General features: G+C 43.2%; 1 long non-coding RNA gene and 1 other non-coding gene across 2 annotated transcripts in view; one reads left to right on the forward strand and one right to left on the reverse strand.

Moving 5' to 3' along the window:
* The window catches only part of LOC142442777 (uncharacterized), a 218,236-nt gene that overhangs the window by 60,078 nt on the left and 137,432 nt on the right, over nt 1–20,726 (forward strand). The window lies entirely within an intron of this gene.
* On the reverse strand, nt 17,466–17,628 carry LOC142443845 (U1 spliceosomal RNA). The gene has a single exon (XR_012783586.1). It is a non-coding gene; the product is annotated as a U1 spliceosomal RNA (small nuclear RNA).

The raw sequence follows: 20,726 nt of genomic DNA on the forward strand, positions 1-20,726 counted from the left end.
TGTCCCTGTATTAGCCTTGACTTTAGATTCTCTGAGTCTGGAAACCACTGAGCACTTGATGAGGAAGCGTACTGAGGACAGGAAGAAATATGGCGTCATCCAACATGGGCGTTTGGAGATTTATTAGGCTGGATCCGAGGCTAGCCCCAAATTAACTGTTTTGTTAACCTTCTTACAGGCAATACTGGTCCCAGAGTCCCTTTTGGCAGAGATAAGATGCAAACATCAAAGTGATATTATTATGTTGTAATTACTGGGATGGATTGAATTATGTCCCTGTGTTAGACAGGGTTCTCTAGAGAGACAAAACCAGATTGCTAGTTTTATATATATATATATATATATATATATATATATATATATATATATATATATATATATATATATATATATATATAAAATAAATTACAAAGCAGTGAGACACTAGCAGCCCTTTAAGTCTTGAGGGCCGCCAGTTCCCCTTCTGTAGAGAGAGCTGTGCTATATATACCCAGGGAGCAAACAGCAAGGCAGGTCACCAACTGTCGGTCCCCAGCTCCAAAGATGAACATTCCAATCATATGGACTTAAAGGGACCTTAACTTACAGCGACACAGTCCACAGGCTAGGCGTCCTACAGGTAGTGTACCCTTTAAATTGAGGCACAGACAAGCAAGGCAGCCGCACGCTGGTCCAATGATTAAAGAGTGAGAGACAAGCAAGAGGAGGCTCACCGAGCCATTTATCTCTCTGCCCTTCAATTAATCCCAGGCTGGAACAATAAACTATCGCATCCCCAAATTAGGATTTCAACAGTACTGACTTGTTTTTTTTTCCCCCACCGAAAACTACCCTGCTGCATTGTAAAAATTTCTAGCTAAGAAATGGTAGTCTTTAGCAAACCCTTGAACTCATGACTTAATGAAAAACACACTTAATGTATAATTCAAGCGGTTTCAGAGCTAGCTCCTAATAGGTAAAAGGCCAAAGTTTTAGGGGTTACTTTTAAAATGCTAACTCAATGACCTTGAGTCCTCCGTCACCATGGAAACGTGTGTTCATGAAGCAGAAAGGTATTGGAGTTTTTGTAAACTCTATTACCCTCAGGAGCATTCTAAACTCATCTTGCACAAGGACACTTCCCCAATTGGCAATTTATTTATTAAATCATGACATAATCAAAGTGCTTGAACTAGGTCAAAGCTATAAACCTAGACAATTGTAACCACCCTCCTTTGAGCCACTTGTTTTAGAAACAAAATGAGCTTCGTACATGCCTTTAGAATAGAAGGGATGCATGGAATAAAACTTGGGTTTCGATATCTTTGTGTTTTGGCGATTCTATGTATTTCGGAGTAGAACTGCTCTTAAGATTTCTTGGCAGTAATAGTTACGGAAACAGTTTTCCAATCCTCTCTTTCGTGAAGCCACTGCATGGGCTAAAAGCCACCAGACTTCGGATTAGTGAGAGCAGACCACTTGTGTGGACTGAAAGTCATTTGCTGTCAATCTAGGGTAACTGCCTCATCTAGATCATCACTACATGCATGGTTCTACTACTATCTCAGGGTATCGCCCTCTCCCGAGACATTTATTTTTTTCTAAGGAGCCCTGGTGGCACAGTGGTTGTGTGCTGGGCTGCTAACAGCAAGGTCTGCAGTTCAAAACCACCAGCTCCTCTGTTGGAGAACGAGTGGGCTCCTCACTCCCGTAAACACTTATAGTCTTCTCAACTCACAGGGGCGGTTCTGCACTGTCCTAGAGTCACTATGAGTTGGCAGCCACTCAGTGGCAGTTGAGTGTTCTACCTTTCACCCTGCTACCATCAGGCCTGCAGGGAAGAGTTTCTGGTCCGTCCCCGGCCTTCCAGTCCTTGCTGGTTCAAAAGCATTGCCGTATTTTGGCATGTATGCAGATGCCTGACCCTCTGAGGTTTCTGCGACGGTTGACCTCCATTCTTACTTCTCAACACCGAAAGAATTCATGCGGCAGAAGTGCTTTTGTAAATCCAAGTAAGTTTTATGAGGAAAAGGGAAGTTTCAGCTATTACTGTCTCAGAAAGTACACACTAGCTCTGGAAAGCATGCAAGGCCATGCAGGGACCATGAACGAGTTTGAAACGGAGCATGACCACGTCAGGGGAGTGTAAAAACAAACAAACATACAAACAAACAAAGAAAACAAGGGAAAGGAGTACCAGAACTAGAGTGTGGACCCAGAGGGCGGAGCAAGAGGTGACAGTCCTGGGTCCCTACTTCTATCCCCTCCTACCCTACTTGAGGGGCGTGGTTGAGGGTATTGCCATCCTTAGTGGCTAAGTTCAGGCGCAGCTGTGACGTGATGTGGCAGGTGGCTGGTGCCCAGGTTGACCTTCACCAGCACCTGTGACCTTAGTCTGCGCATGCCCAGTCTAGTGTGTGCCTGATTTCTTTGTCACCCTTTTATCATGGCAGGGCCAGCTACTTTTCGTTTAGGGTAGGCATTCGGAGGAGACTATCCTCTTTGCCCCTAATCTTCCTAGTTTCAACCCCACAGATCTGCTTCTAATATAACTTGTCCTTTATGTTCTGGGCATCAGTGTTGCAGGATAAGGTGATTGCTGTCGTGAATGATCTTCTCTGCGCTGTTGAGAACCAACTGTCTTGGCTATGTTCTGGGTCCTTTGTCTTCTGCTTTCTCATTGTCCCAGCTACTTTCCACCCCCCTCTCAAGGAACCAGAGGGATTGTAGTGGGAGGTGACTCTGGCTTCCCCTCTCTTGAGTCCTAACCCGTGTAGCCAACTGGTATTATCAATAATTATAGAAGTTTCCAAAGCTGATTCTAACTCATGGCCCCCATTAGTGTCAAGGGTAGAACTTGTGCTCTATCTGGTTTCTAATAATTGATGTTTTGGAAGTAGATCAATAGAACTTTCTTCTGAGGAACCTCTTGGTGAATTTGAATGTCCCACCTTTGGATTACTAGTAACTTAGCGTGTTTACCTTTGGCACACACAGGATCTTCCTATTTGTCTCCTAGGGATGCTGTACAAATGAGCCCACACATTTATTGTCCCATAGCCGTGGAGGCCAGGAGTCCACATTTAAGGCATCAAGAGGGGCCTGTTCCGTGCAAAGGCTCTAAGGGAGCCTTCCTTGTTTTCCATTGGGCTTTCCTTGTATTGCAGATGAACCTTTACCGGACTCCTGCCCCTCTGTCTTTTCTCCTTTTTCATAAGGACCCCACTCAGGTAGAATTCCAAACCACTCTATACAACGATGGCTTCACGCTAATTTAACTGACAACACCCTTAACACCCTTATTTCCAAGTAGAGCACATTAACAGTATTGGTTTTATGGAAAAAGTCAAACATACTCAGATGTACTTTAAAAAAGTTTTATTGGCATTTCATCCAGATATCATACAATTCAATAGTTCAATCATATGAAGAAGAGCTGTACAATCATTATCACAATGGATTTCAGAACATTTTCTTCTTTGTACTCAGTGTGATTCATGTCATTTTCAAAAGCTGTGGCAAAAATATACACAATAAAACATTTTCCAATTCAACAACTCCCACATGTATAATTCAGTGCCATTGATGATACTCTTTCAGAAGTCCTTTCTTCCGTTAGATCCCAACAAGCTATTTCTAGCCCCAGCATATACCATGAACTTCAATCCAGGAAGTGGAGGCCGGCTAACACATCCTTAGGGAATACTTGAACTTTTTTCACTCTTTTCCCTGGGCTTTCAGGCCCTTCGCTGCAGTCCAGTTAACCAATTGATATCCAGACTACTGTGATTCCCAGGGACACCGTGTACTCCACAGGTTGTCAGTGGCTGCCTGAGTTCCAACCTCTCCCTTCTCTGTTACCAGCCCAACACATTAGCAGTTTTCACCCTCCCGAGTCTCAGCCAGGAAGAGGTTTCTCTTCTTTCTTTTTATCAGGCAAGAAATGATCACTATGTCCAATATTATCTGTTATTTTTAATAGAAAATATATTGTCTTGGAAGAAGTATATCCAGAATGCTCTTTTTAAATTTATTTTTTCTATTAAATCATTTTATTGGGGGCTCATACAACTCTTATCACAATCCATGCATCCATCCATTGTGTTACGCACACTTATGCACTTGTTGCCATCAGCATTCTCAAAACATTTGCTTTCTACTTGAGCCCTTGGTATCAGCTCCTCATTTTTCTCCTCCCTCCCCACCCCCCTACCCTCATGAACCCTTGATAATTTATAATTCATCATTATTTCATTATGTCTTACACTTTCTGAAGTCTCCCTTCACCCACTTTTCTGTTGTCCGTCCTCTAAAGAGGGGGGTTACATGTAGAGCCTTATAATTGGTTCCCCCTTTGCCACTCTCACCAATGGTCCTGAAGGGATCATCTGTCCTGGATTCCCTGTGCTTCCAGTTCCTGTCTGTACCAGTGAACATTCTCTGGTCTAAATAGTTTTTGTAAGGTAGAGTTGGGATCATCAGAGTGGGGGTGGGGTGGTGGTGGAAGCATTTAAGAACTAGAGGAAAGTTGCATGTTACATGGTTTACACTGTACCCTGACTGGCTCATCTCCTCCCTGAGACCCTTCTGTAAGGGGATGTCCAGTTACCTACAGATGGGCTAGGATCCCCAATCTGCACTCCCCCTCATTCACAATGATTTGATTTTTTGTTCTTTGATGCCTGATACCTGATCCCTTTGGCACCTCGTGGTCACACAGGCTGGTGTGCTTCTTCCATGCCGGCTTTGTTGCTTCTCCGCTAGCTGGCCGCTTGTTTACAGATGCTCTTTTGAGGCAAGGATGGAGAGAGTTCATCTCACATACTATGGACGTGTCAAGGGGAGACCAGTCCCTGGAATAGAGCAACATGTTTGTTAAGGTCGAGGGCAGTGAAAAAGAAGGCCCTCCACAAGGTGGATTGACACAGCGGCTGGAGGAAATAGGGAGCCAATACGAATGAGGACGAGCAAGAAGGAAATGTTCTAAAATTGATTGTGGTCATGATTGTACAACTCTTCTTTAGATGATCAAACTACTGAATTGTAAGATATGTGGATTATGTGCCAATAAAACTGCTTATAAAGAAAAAAAATACAACAGAGCCACTGTGAGGATGGTGCCGGGCTGGGCTGAGTTTTGTTCGTTGTTACCTCGGGTCACTATGGTTGGAACCAACTGGCCACGCCTCTCTGCACCAACACCAATAGCATGCTAGTCTTCCAAATCCTGCACCAACATCCTAAATGATCCTGCAAAAGAAACCAGTTCACAGTCCAGGGCCAGCTCTTCTGTGTTGAAGAACCAGTGGGGGTACCATGGTTGACTTGTGGCTTTTGTGGGAGGAGGATCCAGGTCCACACCAGCCCACGGCTGATTTGCCGTAAGGCAGAGGTCAGACATGCTGATGGCGATGTCCACCTGTTCCCTATTGCGACATGAACCATCCCACATGACAGTCTACTTTTCTGTCTTTGATCATTCCTTACAACAGCTACACAGAACTTACAGACAATAATCACGATTATGAGGTCTAGTCGCTACAAAACATAAGAACACAATCTTTTTGTCCTCAATGGCTCTTCTCAGTCACACTGGCAGCGATGACTTTCTCTAGTCCTCTGCCTTTCAGCCATGTGTTCCCATGGCCTATGTCTCATTCTGTGACTCAGGGGAGCCACCTGTTACTCTGTCTCATGGTACTGTGACCTCTAGTGCCTCTGCTGTCTCTGCCACTTCAGGTAGGCATCTCACACATGCTGTCCCGGTGGTCTTTCTTTCTTGATGTTGAGGGAGTCTCTATGCATGTGCTTCTGATATGGCTCTCTTCTATACTCATTAGAACGGCAAAACTGACCAGTCCTCAAGTTAGAATCCTCTACACCTTACTGCATCCACCCACCACTTTCATACAGGAAGAATGAACTTCTCTCCTTCGCAACAGCATCTTCTGCAGTCATTTTTTCCTTCTTTTTTTCCCTTTCAGTCAACATTTTTTAAATCAAAATTAACCCATTGATAATCACTCATACATAAATCATATAATTCTTTCAAAATCATTTACCTTTTCTTCCCTGCACCAATCAGGAAAAAAGGAAGCTATTTAGTGAAGGATCTTCCCTTGTCTCTTCCACTTTGATATGAAACACATCCATGAAAGTATGTAAGCCGAGGATCTGATGCCAGGGTCTTAAGTGGAGAGCAAATGTTTTGAGAATGATGAGGGCATTGGATTGTGTTAAGAGTTGTATAAGCCCCTAATAAAACGATTAAAACAATAATAACAACAGAAAGTATGTAAGCCAAACACTTATGCCTTTATGTGCCTCATTTTAGATACCCAATTTCTAAATTGTCTATCCCTATCAACCCAGTACTCTAAGGAGACAAGCATGCTCCTTGTTCCAGAGAGTTTTCTCTTCCACTTGGAACATTAAATATTTGAATCCACAAGGAAAATACAATCCAGAATAAGCCATGAGAATGGTATACAGCTCACGCATCCAGGTCACAGCCTCAAACATGTTTCTTTTCATTTGGTCAGGTTCTGGTCAATTCAGCGCTAGCCATTAGCGAGGGCAAATGGGTACCAGTAGCAAGCTTTGAAGTTGGCACACCACTCTGTGCTTCTGGATCCTTCATACACTGCACTCGACCTAGCAATCCAAGCTCTAGGCTCTAGGATCCTGCCTCTAGGCTCAGCATTTACACATCTTACTACTTAAACTTTGACTAGCCAGCCCTTCCTCTTTTCTCTAGCCTCTGTGGACCAGGTCGATGAATACCAAGGGAGCACACCCAAACGCAGCAGCCTCTTCATTGCTGCATTTTGCCCATTTCAATAAGCAAGTCCACCCAGGTGGCCTCGAATTCATCCTGTGGGTCCACCCACTACTCCATCTCACAGTCTCAGTGATGCTTTTCTGCTCTGCCTCCTGGTCTCAGTGCTGCAGCCTGTGGTGCTTCTGCTGCCTTTACTTTCAGGGAGGGTTGCAAATGCACTCCACTGCTGCCTTTTGTTTTTCTTGTGGGATTGTCTGTGTTCTCGCTTCTGAGATGGTTCACAGGAAGCGTAACACTGTGCACAGCAGAAAGGTAACACTGCCCAGTCCCTGAGTTAGAGTCTTCTACACCTTATTTTCATATTTCTACCTACTTAGTCCCTGGTGGAAGTTACAAATGCCATGACTAGAGGAGTCATGCCAAGTAATTTCATACACACACACACACACACACACGTGCGCGCTGCTTTGCTTTGCTGCAGAGTGGAAAAACCTGCTGAGAGTTTAAAAGTGCATTTAGTCTCGGGGATTTCTGTTCTCTTAAGCAATGACCTTGACTGATCGAATTAATTAAGAGCTATGTGGCCACAGAAATAACCCGATGAAAGCTAAAACAAACAAATTAAAAAACCTCTCAGTTTAAAATTTCCAACCACAGGCGCTACCTTTCTATAATCTCTTATATTCCACATTTTCTACTAGCCAGAACATTTATTTCCTAACATGGGATTGCACAGTATTTAATCATCTACCATTTATTTAGTCATCCCATAATTCACTGAACCCCTCTTATGATTGTATGTTTTGATAATTTTTATATGTTGTTCTTATAACTAATACTACACTGAATATCCCTGAGCAAACCTTTATAAATGCATCTTTAGTTATTGTATTGTATAGGTTAAGTAAAAATCACAAACAAGAAAAACACAGCTCTTGATATATTTTGCAAAATAGCTCTCTAAAAATGTGTTCCCACCACCAATCATGCGAGGACATGTGACGTGTTGAGCACTGCTGGTTTCCAGTTATAACTTAACTTTAGTGTATGACAGCTCTCCCTAGCTTAGGACAACAGAGGGGTTTAAAAAGGTCAGAACTTGCATATTGCCTTTTGCTCAAAGTGGAGTATGATAAGATAATTTTAACACCAAACTGTTATTTATAATGACTTTTAATATTCTCAGATGTATTTTTGATTAGTGTAATATGTTGAATAAATGATTATTTTCACTTTTGAAGAACCTTTTAGAAATACAACCTTAAGAGTAGAACAAACAGACAAGCAAAACCCAACTAATTTGTTTAAGATTTTTAGCTAAAGGTTAAAAAGAAAAACGATGAATTTTAGAAAGGTTAAATTTTTCTTTTAAGAAGACAGTATGTGCTGTTCGACTTAGGAAAGTTTTGAAACCAAATAGTAAAAGCAAATGTGAAACCTCAGAATGAACAAATGCAATCATGTCTGGGCTCTGGGACTGAAATACATTAGTTTCACATGAGGAATTGTTCTCTAAGACACATCTGTTTTCTAATCTAGAAAAATGAACAAAAAGGCCCTTTCTTACCTCTGGCTCTACTTCTTCGAATGATGTCAAGTAAAGTGAACATGCAAACAAGAACAAAGCTGTCCATCGATAGCATGACTTTATAGAAGCCTGTTTGCTACTACAAGGATCAGGCAAGAAGCCTGCCTGCTGAGTGGTGGGAAGGCTTTCCTGAAGCTCAGATGCGTTAGTCGCTCCTGTTATTGCTTGTCTTGTCTTGAGCCAAACTCTCTCTTCAAGTTCTCCCACATCCATGTTCCACTGACTGTGGTTCTGAGACACAGCCGAACTGATTCTGAGTCATACCGGCTGGATGTGGGCAAAGCGGAACTGCTCCAAGGTTTCAAGGCTAGGGCATTTTAGAAGCAGTTAGCCATGCTGTCTTCAAGGAGTATATCTCCCAAAGCACACTCATTGCCATTGTGTTGAGTCAGACTCACGGTGACCCAATAGGACAGGGTACAACTGCCCCTATGATTTGGAGACTGTAACTCTTTATGGGAGTGGAAAGTCCTGCTTTCCCTGCTGCTCATGATTTTGAACTGCTAACCTTATGGATCACAGCCCAGTACACCAGCTTTGCTACACCACCTTTGGGCTGCCTCTGGGTCGGTTGAAATTTCTAACCTTTGCTCAGGAGTCAAGAACTTCAGTTTTTCCCACTTAGCCACCTTTTCAAGGGATGGAATCTCACGGTTGTTAAGCTTTGGGGCCTTGCGGAAACGAAATCTCCCCCCCCCCCATATTTCTTTCTTTGTAACTACAGACTCATTAAGGAATTTATTTTTTTTCCTGTGATACATTGCATAATTCTTTTGGTCTACTTGGTTCCCCATGAGCAATAATGACAATTGACTTGATGGATTTTTTCTTGAAATATCTCTATCACATCTGATAAAATATTTTGAAGTATCCTGTGCTCTGTATATTAAAATAAGAAAAAAGCATTTTTAAGATTTCAACCCTGGGGATATAGACCAACTTCTTTAACTCTGCTTGTGTTTGAGTAGGGAGATCTGGTAGGGTTGTCAGATAAGATTTGGAGTGCTAAACATAGGTTGGTGGTTCAAATACATTACCGGCTCTGAACAAGAATGAAACATCTATCTGTAGCCATAAGGATTTATACTCTTGAAAGTCCTATGTGGGTTTACTTCAAGTCAGAATCCACTCGATGTTTGTGCTTTTGGCTTGGATTTGAGTAATCTCTGGGAAGATTTTAATTTTTTCTCTTAAAGTAGATTAAAGAACCATATAGAGACATTGATATTTGTAGCATAAAGAGTATACCACTTTAAATTTATTCTTGGATGACCTCAGTACATAGCTGAAAGAAAGAATACAAAATAACTTAGCGAGAATATTCTCAATCCCCTCAGATGCATGTCAAAACTGGACAGTGACTGAGGAAGATCATAGAAAAGTTGATGCATTTGAATTGCAGTGTTAGCAAAGAAAACTGAATGCTCTATGAACTTTCAGAATATTACATATACCCTGAATACCAAAACCAATCTGGCCTGGACGAAGTGCCTGCTAGAATGCTCCTTGGAAGCAAGGCTGGCAAGACGTTATCCCGTGAATGCCGGACATCTGATCCGGAGAGACCTGTGCCTGGAGAAGAACATCATGCTTGGTAAAGAAGAGGGTCAATGAAAAAGAGAAAGATCCTCAACAAGCAGCCACCGCAGTGACCTCAAACACAGTGCTCATTGTGCGATGGCACTGGATCGGGCAGTGTTTCATTTTGTTGTGCATACGGTCACTCTAAGTTGGAATGGTCTCCATGGCCCCTAACAACCCCAAACCACACATCTGCACATGGCTCATAGGCTGTCCATTTGAATAAATAGTTAGGTCTACTTAAGGAGGCCGGTGGTGCAGGTGAGGATTCCGGCTCTCATAAAGAGTTACCATCTCAGAGATCAACAGGGGAAGTTTGTCTCTGACCTGTAGTGTTGCTATGAGCTGAATTGACGTTATGGCCGTGCATCTGGTGGGTTTTTTTGTGGTGTAGGAAATTACTCTTGGGGCTGCTTACCGCGAGGTGAAATCACTCCAAGGGAGACAGATGAGACTTTCTATTCCTGTAAAGATTTACAGATTCAGAAACCTGCCAGGGCAGTTCTACCCAGTCCCATAGGCTCACTATGGGTTCGATTTGACTCAATGGCAATGAGTTAAGTTTGGGTTTGAGTGAGATACATTGACAAGGAGCTGTCAGAGGTTCAGGCTGGATTCAGAAGAGGGCATGGAACAAGGGGTATTATTGCTGATGTCAGATTGATCTTGTCTCAAAGCAGATAATACCAAAAAATTCTTTACTTGTGTTTTATGATGGAGGAAAATATTACATCTTTAAAATAGATACACATCTATGGTATTAACTTTGAAAATCCCAGGGCTGAAAAGGGGACATTCTCAGAGCAGAAATGGTGGCATGGTGGTAGAACTCTTGCCTTCCATGCCTAAGATCCGAGTTGAGAGTGTAATTGGACAGCATTTCTTTCCCTTGTTCATGCAGTTGCCATGAGTCAAGATTGACTCCCTAGCAGCTCCATCAATAATACAGACGTGTCTAAGTCTGTGGAGCTGAATTTCGAAGTCTAGGCTAAGCAGAGTCAGAAACTATTTCCTTGGCTTCTAATGATGACTTGATTGTACAAAAATAAGCATCTTTTAATTTTAGAGTAATTTAAAATGTATAGAAAAGTTGCAAAGACAGCACTAGGGTTACTGTACATACCTCACTGTTTCCTTAACGAGACCAATAATGCCATTGTGTATTTGTCAAAACTAAGAAGCTAATATGCTATGTAATTACCAATTAAACTTCTTGCTTTAATTAGATTTTACCAGTTTCCCCATTAATGTCCTTTTTCTGTCCCATGAGTCAATCTGGGATACCACATTTCATTTATTCATGAAAGATGATGGTTAATGTTATGTGTCAATTTGCCTATGCTAATTTGCAGTGCTTTGGCAGACACTAGACTGGGTGCTTTTCCATAATGCAATATAAAGGAATCACTTTTTATGCTCTGATCAACTAATCAGTTGAAGGGCGAGTTTCCACGGGAGTATGATCTGCCTCCAGGATGTAAAGGGATAGTCTCTCAAAGATATCTTTTTCCAATGTGCTCTCTTTCTCTCTTTATGTGTCTCTCTCTCTGTGCCTCTCTTTTGACCTTATGATCTTCTCATCATGTGACCTCCGACTCTTTCCTAAGCCTGCTGCCGTCTCCAACTTTCACTTAATCCACCGCTTTCAGATTTACCAACGCCCACAATACCGTGAGGAGCCCTGGTGGCATAGTGGCTATGCACTGGCTTGCTAACTTCAAGGTCAGCAGTCCAAAACCACCAGGTGCTTCTTGGGAGAAAGTGGCTTTCTACTCCCGTAAAGAGTTACAATTTCAGAAACTCATAGGGACAGTTCTACCCTGTCCTACAGGGCCACTGTAACTCAGCATTGACTTGATGACAATGACTCTGGTTTTTGGTTGGGACAATGCCATGAACCAGCAGAGATCTCTAGCTAGGCACTGAATTAATGAATTTGGGATTTGCCAGTCTCCATAATTGTGGCAGTTACATAATCTCTTGTCCATTTGAGTGAAGGGATGGAGTCGAGCCTTTCAATCAGGTCATAGCCAGTGAGTCCTCTCTGTGGGCATGGCCTTCTCCTGAGGATTCTGGGAACTCCTGTCTTCCTCCCTGGAGTCAAGACACATACTGTCTCTGCTTCACATCACATTCCTGTTTACAAGCCACATGGCTACACACTGATGGAGCCAGAGTCCTGGAGCTGGAGGAGCCACATGGAGACCCATGCCAGCACTAAGATGCTTCTATCACCACTGGATCTATAAGACTTTCCAAACACTGGTCTGTGACCTTGCTGTATTCAGCATCACTGCATGGCTGCATAAGTCTAAAGAGAAATTTATGGACTAGTATCAGACATATAGGCTAATATCAGATTTATGGACTTGATTTGGACTGGGCTGGGATGTTTTCTTAATATACAATTGCTCTTTTATATAAAACTCTATATTGTACCCATATGCGGGTCTATGAATTTGTTTCTCTAGTTAACCCAGATTAATACAATAGTCCTGTGAGCCATTTCTTCAAAGCAAATCTCTCTATGTATATTTATATATATGTTTTACTTCTCTAGAGAACCCATGTGTAATCTCCTATGATATGTGAGGCTTTCAATCTGTTCTTGTGTTTCATGACCTGAACAGCCTTGAGTACTGGTAAGATGTTTTATAGAATACCTTTCACACACTCACTCATATTGGAGGCGATTCCAACTCCTAGTGACTTGATAGCATAGAGTAGAAGTGTCCCGTGGGTTTCTGAGGCTGCAAATCATGGTGGGCGAAGGAGAGAGCCTCCACTTTCTGTAGAGGAGCAAGAGGTGGGCTTTGATTTCTGACTTGGCAGATGGTAGCTCCACTACACCCCCTGGCTCTTCATAGAATACCCTAGAGTCCCATGATTCGGTTCCTCTGATGTTTCGCTCCTGCCTAGAGGAAGGTTCTAGAATGTTGGAAAAGAATACCACAGAGGTGAGGCCCCTTACTCAGTCCATGATATCAGTGCGGTCATCACAGGTTGTCCCTGATTTCTCGACAGCCGGGAGGTCAATAGAAAAAGGGATTTAATAACAAATAAGAATTTCTTCCTAGATTCGATGTCCTCTTGATCAGAGCCTGAGCACACAGTGACACAGGGAAGGTAGTTTTTGCAATTTGTCATAAAAAGCGGATCCTACAGCAGATGAGCAGGCCTGGTGTCTCAAAACCTGTCTCTGTGGAGATGACAACCCTTCTATGCACACCTCATTTGTTTTGTGGATAAGGGACTTAGGTGAGGTAATCACAAGGCACACTATTTCCCCTGGCTTCTGGACACTGCATAGATATAAAGTAGCAACTCTGCCATTGAGCACTGTGGGTGAGGAGCACATGTGGAGACCGCCTCCTGTCAGTCTCCTTTGGTCCAGTAGGTCCACTGACGTGTATGTTTACGGCCAGGCATGCTTTACTAGTATCAGAGCGGAGGAGATCACGTGGCATTCTACCCCCCCAAGTATCTGACCTTAGAGGATGGGGCAGGGGAGGCCGCCCACCTCCTCTGGGGCCTGTTGCTAAAGAGATGAATCAAACACTCCTAATTCTTTAACATGTTTTAATACAGCCAGACTAATTTCAGAAACCAATTATGCATCGTCAAATGTAGTTCTTTGACCCATATATGCCATCCAGATGACTTATCTTCCAATGAACAATGGAAACTCAAAGGATTAAATAGAAACTTTTGGGGACAGTGAGCTTATGACAACATGAAAAACAAACAAACAAAAAAAACTGCAAAAAAGACCCCTAGCCATGTCTACTGTAATCTAGTTGATTCCGACTTATAGCGACCATAGAGCAAAGTATAACTATCCCTTTGGGTTTCTGAGGCTTTAAATCTTTAGGACAGCAGGCAGCCTTATCTTTCTCCCAGAGCAGTGGTTCTCAACCTGTGGGTCACAACCCCTTTGGGGGATCAAATGATCCTTTCACACAGGTCATCTTATTCATAACAGTAGCAAAATTACAGTTATGAAGTAACAAGGAAAATAATTTTATGGTTGGGTGTCACCACAAAATGAGGAACTGAATTAAAGGGTCAAGGCATTAGGAAGGTTGAAAACCAGTGCCCCAGAGGATCAACTGGTGGGTTTGAACTGCTGAGCTTGTGCTGATACAATTAACCACACTTGTCACATTAAGAGGCGTTTAAGGGAATTAGACTGGGTGGGTGGGAGGCAAGCACAATGCAAAGAAAACAGGAACAAGAGTATTTCAAGATGAGATCTAAAAAGTCAGTGCTAGTCATTAAGTCAAGAAGAAAAGGGGATGTGGTAGTTACATAATCTGGTGTCAATTTGGGATTGAGAGGATTAAGAGTGAAGGGGTGGAGTCTAGTCTGTTAATTGGGTCATAGCCAATGAGGCTTCTGTGTGGGCATGGCCTTCTCCTGAGAATCCTGGGAACTCCTGTATTTTTCCTCCTTGGAGGCGGGAGACATTTGATCTCACTGCTCCCTCCCTTGTGTACTCTCTACTGACAAGACACATGGCATTTCGCCCTGGGAGCTGGAGTAGACACATGAACCTACCTCCAGACCTCTGGAGCTAGAGAAGCCATATAGAGACCCCTGCCATCTCTGAGATACTTAAAACACCACTGGATCCACAACACTTCCAACCTACTGGCCTGTGATACTCCTGCAGTCAGCATCATTACATGTGTTTCGTGAGTCTGAAGAGGACTTTATAGATTGTATCAGACATATGAGCTAATATTGGACTTATGGACTTGATCTGGACTGGGATGGAATGCTTTCTCAATATTTAGTTGCTCTTGTTTATAAACCTCCTCCTTATACATGTATGATCTCCCTGGATTTGTTTCTCTAGTCTACCCAGAATAACTCAGGGAGAACAGGACACAGTGGGTGTGGGCATGCAGGTGGTGGGGGGAAGGGGCTGCAACTCAGAAAAGGAGGGGGAGAATGGCTGGCTAACTAGAAGAATGCAGTCAGTGCCACATGTAGAAACAGGTGTCCTGTACAGGTAGAAGCCATTGGGTGGTATGTGATATTCTGTGTATTCTCTCAAACAGCAACAAAAAGATGACATTCCACTCCACTGGAGGGGGCCTCATTTCAGCTGGGGTCAACTGATCAAGGGAGGGGAAGGAGGTGTTGTCTGCTGAGTGGCTGCCATGCAGAGCTATGACAAGGTCCCCCGGGCAGGTGGACAGTCCTATCAGAGGAATGAGGGATTCTGGTGGGAAAATCAAGTCAGGAGAGGGGAAGGGAACAAACCTGTCTGTTGAAACACAAATGCATGTCTGTTGGCAGGTAAAGAGGTGGGGGAAGAATGACTGAAAATGCTTTGGAGACCATAGGTGGGCTGTGTCCCTGGTGGTATGCACTGAATGGGCCACATTGGCCTGGGCTTCTGGGAGCATCCTGGGGACCCAGGCTGAGTGCTATGGAACACTGGGATATTGATTCGTGACTTTTCAAGGTGCACGGCATGTTTCAGAGGCTGCATCGGTGAGATCTGGAAACTCCAGTGGGTGAACTGGACACACTTGTAACCTTAGGACTTCAGCTGGAAAATACATGGAATCTCAGGATATGGAAAACAGTGGTACCAAGATAGTTGAACTGTTGGAAGGTGAACATACATGGCTTTGCTGCATCAATACTCTAGATACTGTATTAAGATATGCATTACTCTGGCAATATTGGGCTGACAGTCTCAGTAGATATTATTGTAAAATTTCCCCTGACTATTAGCCTTCATTATTTGTGTAAATAGCATTCAGCCATGAAGGGATTGATTTTATACAAGTGAATAATTCATGCACTGTGACATGGAGGTAGCCTACATTGGCCCAATATCACTTTCTCAACAGTGCTTTAAAAAATTAGTACCAGGGCAGCATGGCCTAACTCGGGGACTACACCTGACTTAACATAGAGGCCTGGCAAGATGAACTGAGCCCTGACTCAAAGTTGCCCACACCCTTGGACTGAGAACTGGGGTACTCAGATGGGAGAGGAAGCAGAGAGTGGCTGTCCTGGACCTGTGGAAGTGGTGGTCATTAGACCTTGGAGGAAACCCCCGGCTTGGTGGGTGTCCAATGGAAAGAAACCCAGAATGACCATATCTTTAGTACCTCAAGACGCCCCTCACAGTGACATGACAGGTTTTGATCTGTTGGGCAGGGTTCTGAACTTGGAAGGATTGATCCAGGAAGTTTCCCCCTAGCACCAATCCCCAGTCTAAGGGTAAAGAGAGCACAATCGAATGAGAGATCGAATGGTGTGGAGCAATCACTCCTGGGCTGTGGATCACGGTGGAACTGTACCTGCATCGACTTCTTGTACTGACAGTGTCCACAGTGTGGGGTCATTGGAAAAGTGGTGATGTTACTGGTGCAATCACCTTATACCCCAGGGGGATGAGGGACAAAGTTTTACTTTTCTGTTTCTATTGGTTTTCATTTTCCTACATTTATTTTGTTTCTTTTTGTTGTCTGCATGTTGGTTTGTTGCTGTTGTTGGGGTAGCTGGTTTAATGGGGTTTTGATTTTGTCATAATAGGACTGCCAAAGTAAACCCAAGTCAGATGAATTCTGGGCCCCCTCTTAATTCTAGCTTTAATCCAAGAACAGTTAGTTCTAATACCATGACCCTGTTCTATACTCAACTTCATGAAATGATCACTGAAGATAAGGGTGCTATAGCAAAGGGTGGTGAAGAAAGCAGATGGTGCCCGGTTATCAAGCAGAATAGGATCCGAGGTCTTAAAGGCTTGTGTTCAAAGAAGCAACCATCTAAGTGAGGAGTCAACTAAGTCTACATGGAAGAAGCATGCTAGCTTGTGTGATCCTACAACAACAATAACAAAATCCAAATATGACAAAGGGAGAAATAGCAGAGCCTAAATTGGGAAGACCCAATTTGTAGAAGGCTGTGAAGGACAGGGGGAGCCCAAGACGAATCTGCAGAGCATCTAGTCAGTTAAGTCTCTGGCAGATCCCCTCTGACAAGGGTCTCAAACAGCTTTACTATCCAATAGAGATCATTATAATAATAATAGATTGGACTTGATAAACTTGGTCTGTTGACCTCCCTGTTGACCCAAACTGGAATTCTTCTAGGTGAAAGTATGTTTTGCTTGTTCTATAACAAAAATGTCTTCCCTGGCCTCTTAAATGTGCTAATAACACTATAAAAAAATAGTACCAGGGTCTAATGAATGTCAGTAGTAATGGAAGGTCTGTTTGCCTCAGGGATGATCAATAAGACTCTACCATAAATTAACAAGGAGGGCTTGAAAGGGAGCCAAAGACAGATAAAAACTAAACAAACCAAAAAACATTGATCCAAGAATGGGTTTTAGGCTCACACTCAATCCTAGGTCCAGCTTTGTGTTTTAATAATTTTTGGGGGGTCTCTTATAGGTCTTATAACTTTCCATCTATCAATTGTATCAAACATATTTGTACATATGTTGTGATCATCATTTCCAAAACATTTTCTACTTGAGCCCTTGGTATAAGCTCCTTTAAAAAAAATCAAGGGAGAGCGCGAATGCAGTCCCCCACAACCACAAATTATGCAGTCGAGTTTCCCACATTTGGGGAAGTCGCAGGGGTCAGCACATCTGGAGTGCAATGGAGAAGCCTTGCCCTGGAAAACCACCTTCGTGATCATGGTATCTCCCCTGTAAGCTCCTCTTTCTTCCCCTTCCTCCTCCGACTCTCCCACCCCTTATGGGGTATATATCCAACCTTGTGATGGGTTCCCCTTTTTCTCCATTTCCCCCTTCCCGACCACCCCTCCCCCTACCCTCATGATATCACTACTCCCTCTAGTGTTAGTTCCAACTAACAATTAGTTCTTACTTGATGGCCCTGCTTGATCCTCGCCCTCAGGAAGGGAACACAGAAGATGTGGGTGCTAGAGCAAAATGTGGTGAAGAAATTAGATGGTGCCTGGCTATCAGATAAAATAGCATCTGGGGTTTTAAAGGCTTGTTTCCAAACAATCAGCCATCTAAGTGAGATGTCCACATGGAAGGAGCTCACCATCATCAATCGCCAAAGGACTATAAATCCTATTATCTGAAGCCAAAGGAGGGAATATTTTCAGAGTCTAAATTGTGAGAAACCGGTTTGCAGAAGGCTATGGATGTCAGTGTGAGACCAAGACACATTTGTGGGAACTACATAGGATCTCAGCCTCCGGTGATCTCTCCTTATCCATAGTAGAGGGCTGGGAGGAAAGTGGTTACTAAACAGAGTGCATTGGAGAGATGACTACAGAAGATCCAAAGGATAAATCTGACTTGAATGGTTAAAACTTTGTCAGTTGATCCCTCCTATGATGCATGTTATGTATGCCTAACCTGCTTTTCAACATTTTCTGTATTTTTGTTGTTGTTGTTTGTTCATACTGGGGTTTATCTCAGATGTGTCAAGTCATTGGGGGTTTTTCTCTTGAGTAATTTTTGTGATGTTTTTCTGTGTTTGAACCCTAGGATTGGTGAATGCACAGGGACAGCTTGTGGAATCAAGGTTTCGGTGGGGGTACAGTGGTGATGGTGGTGATGAGGGGTGGGGGTAAAAGAGAGCTGATGTCAGGGATTTCAGGAAGGATAAGAATGTTTTGAAATGGATGGTGGTAGCAATTATATTATACTGCTTGATATGATTGAACTACTGAATGATGTTTGTATTAACTCCCAATAAAATGGTTTTGAACAAAAAATATGCCATCCTTGTCGAAGTTAATTCAAAATTTTATTGTCCAGGCTTTTTCATTGTACTATTTATGTTTTTAATTCCAAACTTTATTCTTTGGAAGAAAGCCACTACATTCGATTCACCCTCAAATGAGAGGGAGGGTGTGGGAAATATGTATCCATATTATTTGAAATTCCCCTGTTAAGGAGGCTTGCTCTTCTTCCACCACTTCACTCATTCCAGGTGGCCTCCCGTGTCTCTACTCTTCTTCCACCACTTCACTCATTCCAGGTGGCCTCCCGTGTCTCTACTCTTCTTCCACCACTTCACTCATTCCAGGTGGCCTCCCGTGTCTCTACTCTTCTTCCACCACTTCACTCATTCCAGGTGGCCTCCCGTGTCTCTACTCTTCTTCCACCACTTCACTCATTCCAGGTGGCCTCCCGTGTCTCTACTCTTCTTCCACCACTTCACTCATTCCAGGTGGCCTCCCGTGTCTCTACTCTTCTTCCACCACTTCACTCATTCCAGGTGGCCTCCCGTGTCTCTACTCTTCTTCCACCACTTCACTCATTCCAGGTGGCCTCCCGTGTCTCTACTCTTCTTCCACCACTTCACTCATTCCAGGTGGCCTCCCGTGTCTCTACTCTTCTTCCACCACTTCACTCATTCCAGGTGGCCTCCCGTGTCTCTACTCTTCTTCCACCACTTCACTCATTCCAGGTGACCTCCCGTGTCTCTACTCTTCTTCCACCACTTCACTCATTCCAGGTGGCCTCCCGTGTCTCTATCTGATACTTCAGGTCACAATCTACTTTTATGCTATTCATTTCGCTCCTGAGTTCTCCAGCTTTGATCCCTGGGCGGACTTCCGGTTGTCCTCTGTATAATTTTTACAGGTTCCCCTCTTCTGGGTTTTAAACTTTCTGGAACTGCAAGATTCTTGGGATAATTATATATTGGCCCTAGAATCAGCATTTTTCTGATGATCTCTTGCTCTTTCTATTGGACTTTTAAGAGATTGAGTGAATTTTGTAATGTGTGACAGCCTAGAGAGGCTTGAGCTGGTAGACTTTAGACAATTTTCACTGTTCCAGTTCAAAATCTAAGAAATGATTCTCCTGAGAAATTTTATAACAATTCCGTCAGATGCATTTAAGTGAATATTGTCCTGGAAGTTTTCATCAGAGTGGAGCAGGAGTTATGCCAGGTCCGAGAGGCACTGAAATGAACTTTGTGCACTTTGAGGGCATCTTGCTGAGAATCGATTAGCACTTTAATTATATTGTGATTACTTTTCCCCCACCAAAGTGCTGTCCTAGTTATATATTTTAAATGTGCCATATACAATCAAATGTGGCATACACGTCAGACAGTTTGCCTTTGACTTCCTAGGTTGTGACAAAAGGCTTCAAGAAGTTTGTAGAAAAATCCCCACTTTTCCACAAACTCATTGAAGCCACTGTGGGCAAGGAAACATTATGTGGTTGTAGAATGAAGTATTAACAAAGAGACTGGGGAGCCATAGGCAAATACATTCAGTGGCAATGGCAACAGAATCCCAGAGGAGGCAGTGGAGCTTGTATCTTTAGAGGCACCAAGGACCATTATTCTAAATAGGGAGTGGTGTATCTGTGAACTTGGGGAAGGGGGAGGGGAGCAAGGGGGAGCAAGGACACTGGTGGAGACTGGCTTCTCCTTTTCTCAGGGGAGAAACATGATCACTAATCAGGGAGCAAATGAGGTTGAGTCCACGGGGCACGATGTCCACAGAGGGTGGGAAAGTCAAACAGCAGTACCATGAGCAGGAAGCAATACTTCTGTGAAATATGTTTGTTCAGTAACTTTTAGCTCGGAGTTGCTCTACAGTTCAATGTAACATCATTTGGAGTGAGGTCACAAAACGGTCTGCAGGAAACTAGGGCCAAGAACTAGAAGGAACAAAGGTACATCCAGAGCAAATATTCAGTCTTGTGAAATCATAGGCGGGAAGATATTTAGCTAGTTAGCTTGGAATTTCAAAAGAATGTCTATAAAGATGTCCATTTTGTTTTTTCTACCAGACCCTTAGGGCTGTACTTTTTGTACATAA

This window comes from Tenrec ecaudatus, chromosome 3 (genome assembly GCF_050624435.1).
Source record: "Tenrec ecaudatus isolate mTenEca1 chromosome 3, mTenEca1.hap1, whole genome shotgun sequence".
NCBI classification, from domain to species: domain Eukaryota; kingdom Metazoa; phylum Chordata; class Mammalia; order Afrosoricida; family Tenrecidae; genus Tenrec; species Tenrec ecaudatus.